At 41.9% G+C, this 12,420-nt stretch overlaps 1 protein-coding gene across 5 annotated transcripts in view; it reads right to left on the reverse strand.

Annotated features, from left to right (window-relative positions):
- The window catches only part of LOC149575708 (serine/threonine-protein kinase TOR-like), a 378,229-nt gene that overhangs the window by 64,881 nt on the left and 300,928 nt on the right, over positions 1-12,420 (reverse strand). The gene's annotated exons all lie outside the window — the stretch shown is intronic.

Consider the following 12,420-nt stretch of genomic DNA (forward strand, 5'->3'; position numbering starts at 1 on the left):
TTTGGCAGTTGATCGTCACCTGCAGTTAATCAGGTTAATGATTCCATGAGCTCTTATTTATTTATTATACCTTGAGTTGCATTATTATAATAATGTTTCTATTATTATGATAATGACTTTAAGAGATATTTCTAAAAAGCAAGTTGGAAAGTTTCTAGTGATTGAGTTCTTTTGGAAAACTTCCATGATTTCTGAAGTGGAGTTACATGGAAACTTCTGCCAACGAAAGCTTATAAATGACAGTTCATTTGATTGGGAAAGACATGTTTGATTATATATTTGATTTTGTGCCTTTGTGGCTTTTTCCTGGGGTCTTAACTATATGCCCTTGCTGATGTATAAGGGGATCTCTGAGTTTCTTTAGTTGGTTTGGAGTTACTGCTGATGTATAGTGGCTTCATTGGATAGATCTCCCTACTGTGTTTTTCTGTGACTGGGGTATTGGTTTCTTAATTCTAAGAATTCTGAATGTTGTGCAAATTATTGCTGATTTATAACAATTTGCTACTTTACTCCTACTGTTTTGCCTATGTCTGCAAAGAAGCTGATATTGGAGTCTGTAAATTGAGACGTTGGCTGAATTGTAGAGATTTCTATTAGTGTTCAAATATTGAATTGATGAGATCGTGTGTCTTTGCTAGGAGACTACCTTGGTGTTCGAATTGGTACTGGAAGTCTGAATATTGGCAGCCGTGGTCGAAATTAAGGAAGATGCGTCTTCACTCCTGCATTTGGTGTTGAGACGTCTGATTGGGAGGTCAATGTTGCATTTGCTGGGATCTGCATCACACTCTGGCAGCATGCTGAGGTATTAGGGGAGTGACATCTGAGCAACAACCCCTTGCACGTCATCTACACAAGCATTTTGCATTCCAGTGGATGGCTAGGGATATCAATCATTGCGGCTGAGTTTGGGCATTAAGGAGAAGTCATTTTGGATGGCATGATTTAGCAAATTACCTGCAGACAGTTTGGGATTTTACACAATGACATATTGCACATGATAAACTTCTCACTTGAACAGTGATAAAGTTTATTGTTAACTAGTATTATATCAAAGTTTCAAACTGATTACGTATTGAATTAAGCTTGATAAAAAACAAGCTGATATGCAAACAAAAATCAGAAATCTTAATCAAGGTCCTTAGCTATGATACTCTCCACATAGTGTACTTGGGTATGCATCCTACGGGTGTGGGTATGCATACCCATGCAACATTGCTTTATTTTTTTAATTTAATTTTATAACCAAAAGGTAGATTCTAAGATTTCCCTTATACTGTTATTTTATGAGATTGAAATAATATTATTTATTTCACTATCAAAAAATAATTGATCGTGCCAACCACTCATCCCTTCTTCAATTTAGCCTACCAAGATGACGACAGAATAGATAAACATTGTACCATTGACTAAACTTCAAAAAAATGAAAACACAATGAATTTTTTTGAAATTTTCAGCATCTGATCTTCATGATCTGTATATTTTGTGATCAAAAACAACAAAATTGTTGAAAAAATTTCACTGTGTTTTCGTGAATCTGAAAAAGAATCATGTTTGACTTTTTTTTGTCTTTGGTGCATTTTGTCTGGAGATTAGCCAGCACCATTATTATATACCAAGGTTGTATGGAGTCCAAGGCATTTGGGAGACGAGTATGGACAGTGGGATCTTTCGTTTTTCTGTGTTCAAACTATATGTTCTTCCCCTCAGCTTCAGCCATGGCAGCTTTTCCTTCTTCCGCTTCCCTGCATTCCTCCAGACATTCATTTTCCTTTGTTTTGTCACGTTCGTCGACCGTTAACATATTGCAACTCGGAAACAGTTCGTAGTCTTCTATCTGCCAATGCTAAAGGCCATTCACCGAGTCTAGCTCGTCATCATTCGATCTTCCATCTAGTCTCAATATTCCTTCTTTGTCCGGTTCCATTCTCTTCTTTCCTTCATCATCAATTTTTGTCGTCGCTTTCTGAATCTGACGATGCTACCTCCTCGCCGACCATTTGTGTGTGCAGGTCAATTGTGAATCTTTTGCCTCCGGCCTCCATTGATAGGGTATTTCGTTTCCAATCATGCTTTACTTTTGCTTGCACCAACCAATCTCGTCCCAGAATAACATCATATCCTTTTCTTTTCAATGGAATAACCACAAAATCCAATAAAAATGGTTGCGTACCAATAGTTACCGTTTGCACCCTTAAGGTTCCCAACGGTTTGATCCCGTGCTGGTCCGTCGTGAGCAACTGGAATGTAGGTGGCCACAGCGTCGGCTTCCCCAACTTCTTCCAAGTATCCTCTGGTAAGACATTCACGCCAGACCCTCCGTCGACAATTGTGTCTATCAAAACATTTCCCAAAATCCCCATCTCAACGACCGCCGGATGCCGTCCGGATGTGAGTGCCAGCAACATTGGGTCTGTTGTCATCACTTCCCTACTATCCCTTCCTGTGTCCGGTGCTTTCGGAAACGGTGTATGATTCAGAATGGCCGTCCATAACTGGGGCATTGTGAGAAGGAGGTCACTTATCTTGACCGGTATCTACGTTTGTAAGATCTATCGTGCAATGTTTTGTTCTGCGAAGTTCCTTGCCAAGGTCTCGGTGATATCCTTCAACTGAGATGTCCCCATCGACGATGCCTTTGCAATGTCTGCCTGCGCTTCCCCCACTTTTCTCTTTTCCTCCGCTTGCCTCCGTGTAATTGCCAGAACCTCCTCTACATCCGTGCCAACAGTGATCAAGTTTACTCCAGCCTTTGGACACTTGGAATTTTCGTGATCGCCGGATCCACACCATCTGCATAATAATTTCGGTGTGTTTTCCACTGTACAATCCCGCGCAAAATGACCCCACAAATTACACGCTCGGAATTGAACGATCGGCCGTCCATTTGCATCATACTGAGTTCGACTTCGGCTCCCATTATTATTGTTATTATTTTGCCCTCTGTTATTATTCCTATATCCTCTGGATGTAGCACCGGCGGTATTCATGTTTCCGCTACTACCCGACGAGAAAGCCTCCTGTGTGAGAAACACCTGCAGAGATCCTCTTGTCTTCATGTTAAAGGGGCACTCCTTTGTCGAATGGCCCATGATCTGACAAATGTCACAAAATTGGTTCTTTGGACACGATCCTTTAGTATGCTTGTCTGTCTTACACTCTGTGTACCACAGCTCATTGCCTTTTGGCTCCTTTTTCATATTTTTAAACTCCATCATGTAAGAACCCCAAATAGGCTCTATGCTGATCACTGTTTGTTTCCCTGAGTGTAATGATTGTTTTTTTGTTGGTTCTTGAATGTTTCAAGCTGCTTCTGGTTTTTTTTTTTTTTTATAAAAGAGAATACAAATATTGAAACTAATTTACCCAAAATTATAACTCAAATCTAATTATAATGCTGATCGAATTCATTTATTCAGACGGCTCATACAATTTATACAATGTTTATTGTTGGAAGAATACATAAAAAAAAACATCAGCATTAATAGTTGAAAAAACCTGATTTTTGACTCCAAAATGCAAACACGCTGCTGATTACTCCCTCTCTAGGCAGCGCCTATCAAAATCTGCAATATTAAATCTCTGATTTTGAATTTACTGTAGCGCGGTACTGTTCACGTCACTGTTCACGGGCACTGTTCACGTCACTGTTCACGGCACTGTTCACGTGTACTGTAGCGCACTATTCACGACACTGTAGCGCACTGTTCACGGTACTGTAGCTGCTGTTATAAATCTGCAAACAGATCCATCCAATTTTCTCCTACTGAAACACAATATTGACTTCTGGATGAAGCCAACTCACAGGCAAAATTCGGGTGATATTTCACACCTTCAAATTGCATCAACTCTGAAGAAACTACGTCCTCCACAGTCTGAATTCTTCTCGAATTTGTAGAAACCCTGGTTTTAAATAATTCTCATAACATGCTCTTGAAGGAAGACAAGGTTTGTTTATAAAGACTCCTCAACTCCAGAATGAGGCTCTACGCTCAATGTGGGATAAAAGAATATAATAATAACATAAAAAATGTTATTACATTAAAACTTAGAAAACCCCTTTTAATTTTCCCATAAGCTTGGACCCACAATTAATTGAAATATGGCCCCCTTTTATGATATCATGACCCTCACTTAAGTTATAATATAAAAACATATTATAACTTAATAATATAAGCTCAAAACCAATAATGTTTATTCTAACTAAATAAACATTAATATCTCCATTATTACTCAACATTTTTGAATGTCGTCTGAACCGGGAGCTAACATGATAGAGCTGCATATGACCATACCCCTTTTCTAAAAATAGCAGGGGTCCACCTTTATAACTCCAAAATTGCTAAAAATAGCCTGACCAAGCCAAACTCATAATAAACAAACTCTGGCAACCCAGAAGTGTACTCTTCTCAGGTCCTTGGAAGATCTCCACACCAAGGTGACCCTCTAACCAATCCTACTAGCCTACGAGGGTCTCTGATAGGCTAATCACAAGCTAAAGTGATGTCTCTAGCTAGAAGGGGACATCACAGTCCACCCTCCCTGAAATTGCTTGTCCTCAAGCAATATCAACTCTGGATGCTGTAAAATCTCCTCGCTCTCCCAAGTAGCATCCTCTACCGGCAAATCCTTCCACTTCACCAAATATTCCCGGATGGTACGTCTCCTCAAGTTCCTTTCTCTGAAATCAATGATAGCCTCCGGAATCAAAACAAGTTTTCCCTCATCATCCAGGGGCGGTAATACTGTAGAAGGCACAATATGATGCCCCAACGCCTTCTTGAGACGTGACACATGAAAAACATTGTGCACCTTGCTCTCTGCCGGTAAGTCTAACTCATAAGCCACCTCTCCCACTTTCCTGATAATCCTAAATGGACCATAGTATCGTGGCTTAAGTTTCTCGGCACCATTCTTCTTGAGAGTGGATTGACGGTATGGCTGCAACATAAGATACACCATATCTCCAACCTCAAAAGTCCGCTCAGTCCTCTTTTGATCTGCGTATTGCTTCTGCTGATTTTGTGCCTTAGTTATATTATCCTTGAGAGTCTTAACAATGTCTTGACTCTCCTGTAACAAATCACCTGCACTGGGCACTCTACTGTCACTCAAAAGCAGATCCATAAAATTGGGTGCCTCATACCCATACAGGGCCATAAAGGGTGACATCTGAATAGACATGTGATAAGTGGTGTTGTAACAATACTCACAGAGATAAATCCACTTTACCCATGCCTTCTGTTGCCCTGCTATATAATTTCTGAGATATCCCTCCACCCATTTGTTCACTATCTCTGTCTGACCATCTGTCTGAGGGTGGTAGCTAGTACTCGGAGTGAGCTCTGTCGCACACAACCTGAATAACTCCTGCCAAAAGTGACTCATAAACCTGCTATCTCTGTCACTCACAATGCTCCGAGGTAAGCCATGTAATCTGAATATCTCTTTGAAGAACAACTCTGCCACTTGTGTAGCAGTGTATGTAGCAGTGATCGGAAAGAAGTGTGCAAACTTCGTAAGGCGATCCACAACCACATATATACAGTCCCTGCCTTGGGCTCTAGGTAGTCCTGTGATAAAGTCCATAGACAAACACTCCCACTTCCTATCAGGAATCGGAAGTGGCTGTAGTAAACCGGCTGGATAGGAGTGTTCCTGCTTATTCTGCTGGCAAGTGAGACACTCCCTAACATACTGAAGTACTTCTGTTTTGAGCCCCTTCCATGTGAAGCGCTCTCTAATCTGCCGGTAAGTCTTGTAGAAACCAGGATGTCCTGCCATAGGTGAATCATGAAAAGATTTCAGAACCATCCTTCTCACCGCTGATACTGGGACCAAAAATATTCGCCCTTTGTAAATGATGAGCTCATTCACAAGGGTGTATCTGTTGTCCTGAATAGTCCCATCTATGAATCCAGTTGCCCAAGTATCCTTCGCATACTCTGCAAGGATCAAGTGTCTCCAATCCTCCGATATGTCTGTCAATAAGCTCAAATGGGGCCTACGTGATAAGGCATCAGCAACTACATTCTGCGTCCCCTTAAAATATGTAATATCAAAGTCATAGGACTGTAACTTGCTCACCCACTTTTGTTGCCTATCATTGAGATCTCGCTGCCCTAGAAAATGCTTTAGGCTATTATGGTCGGTTTTGATACAAAATTTGCTACCTACCAAATATTGCCTGAATTTAGCCAAAGCATGCATAATGGCTAACATCTCCTTATCATATATACTGAAGCTCCGCTCTGGCCCTCTCAATTTCCTGCTCTCATAAGCAATAGGGTGCTTCTCCTGCATAAGCACCGCTCCAATGCCCTCTCCGGAAGCATCACAGTGTAGCTCAAAAGGTTTGTTGAAATCTGGTAATGCTAACACTGGACAAGAAGTCATCAACTCCTTAAATTTCTCGAAACACTCCTGTGCCTCAGGAGTCCACAAAAAAGCTCCCTTTCTCATCAAATCTGTTAAGGGTGCTGCATGCCTGGAATATCCATCCACAAACCTCCTGTAGAAACCACATAGTCCCAGAAAGCCCCTCAACTGTGTAAGGTTCACCGGTGAAGGCCACTCCACAATGGCACGAATCTTTTCAGGATCCATGCGTACGCCCTCTGCACTGATGATGTGACCCAAGTACAACAACTCTGTCATGCCCAAATCACACTTCGACTCCTTTGCATACAAGGATTCTCTGCCCAATATATCCAACACCGTGTCAAGGTGAACTAAGTGCTCCTCCCAAGATCTACTATATACCAAGATATCATCGAAGAAGACAAGTACAAATCTCCTCAACTGAAGATGGAAAACCCTATTCATTGTTGCCTGAAAAGTAGCGGGTGCGTTAGTTAGCCCAAATGGCATAACTACAAACTCAAAATGGCCACAATGACATCTGAAGGCTGTCTTCTCAATATCCTGCTCTCTAACTCTGATCTGGTGATAACCTGATCTCAAATCTATCTTTGAGAAGAAGCAAGCTCCATGAAGCTCATCTATCAACTCATCGATCCTGGGAATGGGGTACCTGTTTTTAATTGTCTTCCTATTAAGCACCCTGTAATCAATGCACATCCTCAATGTCCCATCCTTCTTCTTTACTAACACCACTGAAGAAGCAAAAGGAGACTTACTTGGTCTAATGTGGCCCATAGCAAGTAACTCCTTTATGGTTTTCTCAATTTCATCCTTCAACCTCTTCGGATGCCTATAAGGTGTAATCATGATGGGCTTAGCCCCCTCCTCTAACTCAATGATGTGCTCAATACCCCTGTCTGGTGGTCTACCTGGTGGAATGTCACTAAACACCTTAGAGTGTTTAACTCTAAGCTCCTGAATATCAGGAGGATATTCAATCTTCTGCTGTCCCTCCTGTGATGGCATTAACATGCACTCTGCTGCCCATTCTACCTGATTATGTCGAATCAATCTAGCCATCCTCCGAAAAGAGACCATCCTGAGATCACTATCCCTAATTGCCTTAAGGATATGTGTCTTCCCATTCACTTTAAACCTCATCTCCATCTCCTTGAGGTTAAGAGTGAACTCACCAATATCGTGCAACCAACTCATCCCAAGAACTATATCTGTATCTCCCATAGGCACAACATAGAAATCTGCCTTAAAGTCATAATTATTAACTTTCAATGGGAGTCTAGTGATCTTACGATCACAATTGAGAACATAGCCATCCGCTACCCTCACTCTAATTCCCCCAAACTCCTCTGTTTGTATGCCACGCTTCTCCACCATCCTAGCATCGATGAAATTATGAGTGGCACCTGTATCAACCAAAGTTATAACTCGCTGTCCAGCAAGTACTCCTCTCATCCGGAATGATCCTTCTTGCTTAATACTAGTGAGACGAGCTTCCCTAAGTTGCCCATCTCCTTCCCCATCCTTGGACTCCATTTCAAACAAGTTTTCAGCCTTGTCTTCCTCTTTTCCACCATCCATTTCCTCTATATCAGACTGCTGATCTGAATTATCTGATTCTGATTCCTCATAGTATGCCCACATAACTCTGTTAGCTTTTCCCTTTGGCCTAAGAGGACAATCATGGTTTGCATCATAGGGTCCCTTACAGTAGAAACATAATTTTTTCTTCCTCAAATCATTTAATGTTTCCCTGTCAAAAGGTGCTGGAGTTTTATCTTTAGAATCATTTTTAAAATCAGTCCTCTCTGGTTTTTTATAAAATGGTTTGTTATCCTTACTAGAAGATGCTCCTTTGGACTGAAATTTGTTTGTTAGGACTGCATGTTCCATACTTCTTGCCTTTTTCATCGCTTCTTGTAAAGAAATAGGATCAAATGCCTTTATCCACCCTCTCAGTGGTTCGGATAGGCCCTCAATGAAAAGAACTATCAATCTACGCTCTGAAATGTTTGGCACCATCACTGCCAACCGCTGAAATTCACCAATGAAATACTCCAAGTTGCCTGTCTGTTTCAACTGTGCTAAGTCCCGGAAGTAAATCTCTGGATCTTTCTTATCAAATCTTTCAACCAACTTATCCACGAAGTCCTGGTACTCTGTCACCTGGTTATGCTGAAGTGTTACCATACCATGGTACCACCAATCATGTGCTACTCCCTCCAAATGCAAGGTGGCATATTTGATAGCTTCAATCTCTGTCATTGGCCTCAGTGCCAAAAATGTGTCAAGCTTATGAATCCAAGCTTGAGCTGTCATCTTACCACTCCCATCAAATGTAGGCATAGTAAGCTTGCCTGTAGCCCTCTTTAGCTCACTATTTTGACCTCTAGGCCTCCTATCCTGTCTGAGTGACCTGTAATGCTCTCTCCTCTGATTAACAAAGCGTTCAAAGGTCATCCTCTCCCGAACCTGTGGAGCTAATAATTCCCATTCATCATTTGCAGCCATGAGTGCATCTGCAAATACGGGGTCTCCTGCCGCCTCCTCTGTCGGAGCTTCTTCTGGCTCCTCCGGAACAAATGTAGGGCGTGTAGGCCTATCAGCTGTTCTAGAATGGGTCCGTTGTGGTCTCTGATTACCTGTAGCACTCCTGTTATCTCCCTGTACTCCCTGTTCCCCATTCTGTCTAACAGGTGGGTTCATCCTTTCTACCATAGTAGTGAGTGCCTGTAATGCCTGTGTCATCTGCTGCTGCCCTGTAACCATTGCACGAAAGAATTCTCTGGTATCCTGATCATCATTATTCCTCCTGTTTCTAGGTGGACTACCATCATACCTCTCTTCCATATTTCCTGTTTCCTGTAGCTGTTCTCTGTCAATCAAAGCTCTCCTGCGGGTATAGTACCTGTGTGGTCCAATTTCCAGTGGCTGCATATGACTCCCAAACCCTCAGGATGGCAGGAACTAGGCTCTGATACCACTGTAAGAACCCCAAATAGGCTCTATGCTGATCACTGTTTGTTTCCCTGAGTGTAATGATTGTTTTTTTGTTGGTTCTTGAATGTTTCAAGCTGCTTCTGGTTTTTTTTTTTTTTTTATAAAAGAGAATACAAATATTGAAACTAATTTACCCAAAATTATAACTCAAATCTAATTATAATGCTGATCGAATTCATTTATTCAGACGGCTCATACAATTTATACAATGTTTATTGTTGGAAGAATACATAAAAAAAAACATCAGCATTAATAGTTGAAAAAACCTGATTTTTGACTCCAAAATGCAAACACGCTGCTGATTACTCCCTCTCTAGGCAGCGCCTATCAAAATCTGCAATATTAAATCTCTGATTTTGAATTTACTGTAGCGCGGTACTGTTCACGTCACTGTTCACGGGCACTGTTCACGTCACTGTTCACGGCACTGTTCACGTGTACTGTAGCGCACTATTCACGACACTGTAGCGCACTGTTCACGGTACTGTAGCTGCTGTTATAAATCTGCAAACAGATCCATCCAATTTTCTCCTACTGAAACACAATATTGACTTCTGGATGAAGCCAACTCACAGGCAAAATTCGGGTGATATTTCACACCTTCAAATTGCATCAACTCTGAAGAAACTACGTCCTCCACAGTCTGAATTCTTCTCGAATTTGTAGAAACCCTGGTTTTAAATAATTCTCATAACATGCTCTTGAAGGAAGACAAGGTTTGTTTATAAAGACTCCTCAACTCCAGAATGAGGCTCTACGCTCAATGTGGGATAAAAGAATATAATAATAACATAAAAAATGTTATTACATTAAAACTTAGAAAACCCCTTTTAATTTTCCCATAAGCTTGGACCCACAATTAATTGAAATATGGCCCCCTTTTATGATATCATGACCCTCACTTAAGTTATAATATAAAAACATATTATAACTTAATAATATAAGCTCAAAACCAATAATGTTTATTCTAACTAAATAAACATTAATATCTCCATTATTACTCAACATTTTTGAATGTCGTCTGAACCGGGAGCTAACATGATAGAGCTGCATATGACCATACCCCTTTTCTAAAAATAGCAGGGGTCCACCTTTATAACTCCAAAATTGCTAAAAATAGCCTGACCAAGCCAAACTCATAATAAACAAACTCTGGCAACCCAGAAGTGTACTCTTCTCAGGTCCTTGGAAGATCTCCACACCAAGGTGACCCTCTAACCAATCCTACTAGCCTACGAGGGTCTCTGATAGGCTAATCACAAGCTAAAGTGATGTCTCTAGCTAGAAGGGGACATCACACATCATATGAACCATATCCTTCTGTAGGGCACGAACCTTCTTGCTGCTGCCTTCGTCATCGCTATTATCATCTCCGTCAGGCTCGTCGTCATCCGAATCAGAGGAGCTAGTTTTCTTCTTCTTTGTCTTCTGCTCACTTTCAAGGTCTAGTGCTTTGCTATACGCATCCACATATGATGACGGGGGCACAATTTTCATTTTCCTTCGCAACTTCGATCGTAGGCCGTCCACGAACCATCTTTTCTGCAATCTGTCCGCCGGCTTGCTTTCCATTTTGTTTATTAAGTCTTTTAATCTCCTGGCATAGACACAGACAGTTTCGTACTTCCCCTACTTGGTATTGAAAATTTTCGCTACGATTTCATTATCATCCCACAAGAGTTTAAACTCCGCCAAGAACTCTTTTTTAATGTTATCCCAAGTATTCAGCTTTTGTGGATCCGTATCCGAAAACCAATCAATCGCCACACCCCGTAGGGTTGCCGAAAATTGCCTGACCCATTCGTCGACATTTGTGATTCCATTTGCCCGCTAGATCGTCTCACATGTCTTACAATGTCGGATGGGGTCGGCTGTACCATCGCCTTCAAATTTCGACAGCTTCTCTTTGGGTCCCGCCATTGCAACACTAGAGGTCTGCACTGTCACACTGGAGGTCTGCACTCCTACACTGGCAATCGACACTCCCACACTGGCGGTTGGCACTCCCACACCGGCAGTCCGAACTCCCACACTGGCGGTCGGCACTTCCACACTGGCGGTCGGCACTCCCACACCGGTGGTTTGCACTCCCGCACCGGAGGTGTCGACAGCTGCGAACCTTGGTGAAGAAGAAGAATCCTCTGAAATTGTTTCCCGCGGAAGTCTATCCTGGACGAAGAGATCACTCCACGCTCGTGCTCCATCGGCACTGCGAGCCATGCAAGTTGATGCTCTTCCGTCAGAGTTTTCCTCCCTTGGCGAACACAAGTTCAAGAACTCCTCCCGTGCTTCTTCCACCAATTCCACCCGCTGCCGAGTCTCCTCCAACAATTCTTCTGCGCTCCGGTGTCCGCCGACAATCTTCTGAAATCTCCGTCGGTGTTTGGCTTGCTATGCCAGAATTAAATTCTCTTGCGCAGTACGGATTTCATCTTTTTCCTTTGCCTTATTTCGATCCTTGTTAAGCTGATTTGGCATTAATCTTCATTCCTCCCACCTTCCAGATTCATAAGGCAACGGCGCCAAATGTTTACCATATAGGTAAAGAAATCAACGCATATAGACAATAATAGTAGAATAGTAGAATTATATTCGCAATAGTAGATGAATGATGATTTACAAAGATCCTAGACGGGATATAAATACTACCGCCGAACCTTCCCGAAGGAGTCCGTCGGCCACAATTATTCTATCCGCTACAAACTATTTACCGACGACGTCGGCTACAGAATACAGAAACACCGCCAGACCGTCGGCTACAAAATACAGAAACACCGCCGGACCGTCGGCTACAAAATACAAAATACCGCCGGAACCATCCAGTCGGCTAACAGAGTTGATAATATTGTACTTCTGAATCTTCACCAAATATATCTCCTGCAGAAGATGCTGCTATTTTGGGTCACAAAGACCTTGGTCTTCTCTCTTTTATGGCCTATTGTCCTACATAACCCACATATTATGGAACCAATAAGAAGAAAATCCTATAGACAAAGCTTTTTCAAAAGTGTAACAAGATAGGTGGGCCTACTTTA

Source organism: Cupressus sempervirens, chromosome 2, assembly GCF_028749045.1.
Source record: "Cupressus sempervirens isolate cs-2001-9-10 chromosome 2, ASM2874904v1, whole genome shotgun sequence".
NCBI lineage: Eukaryota > Viridiplantae > Streptophyta > Pinopsida > Cupressales > Cupressaceae > Cupressus > Cupressus sempervirens.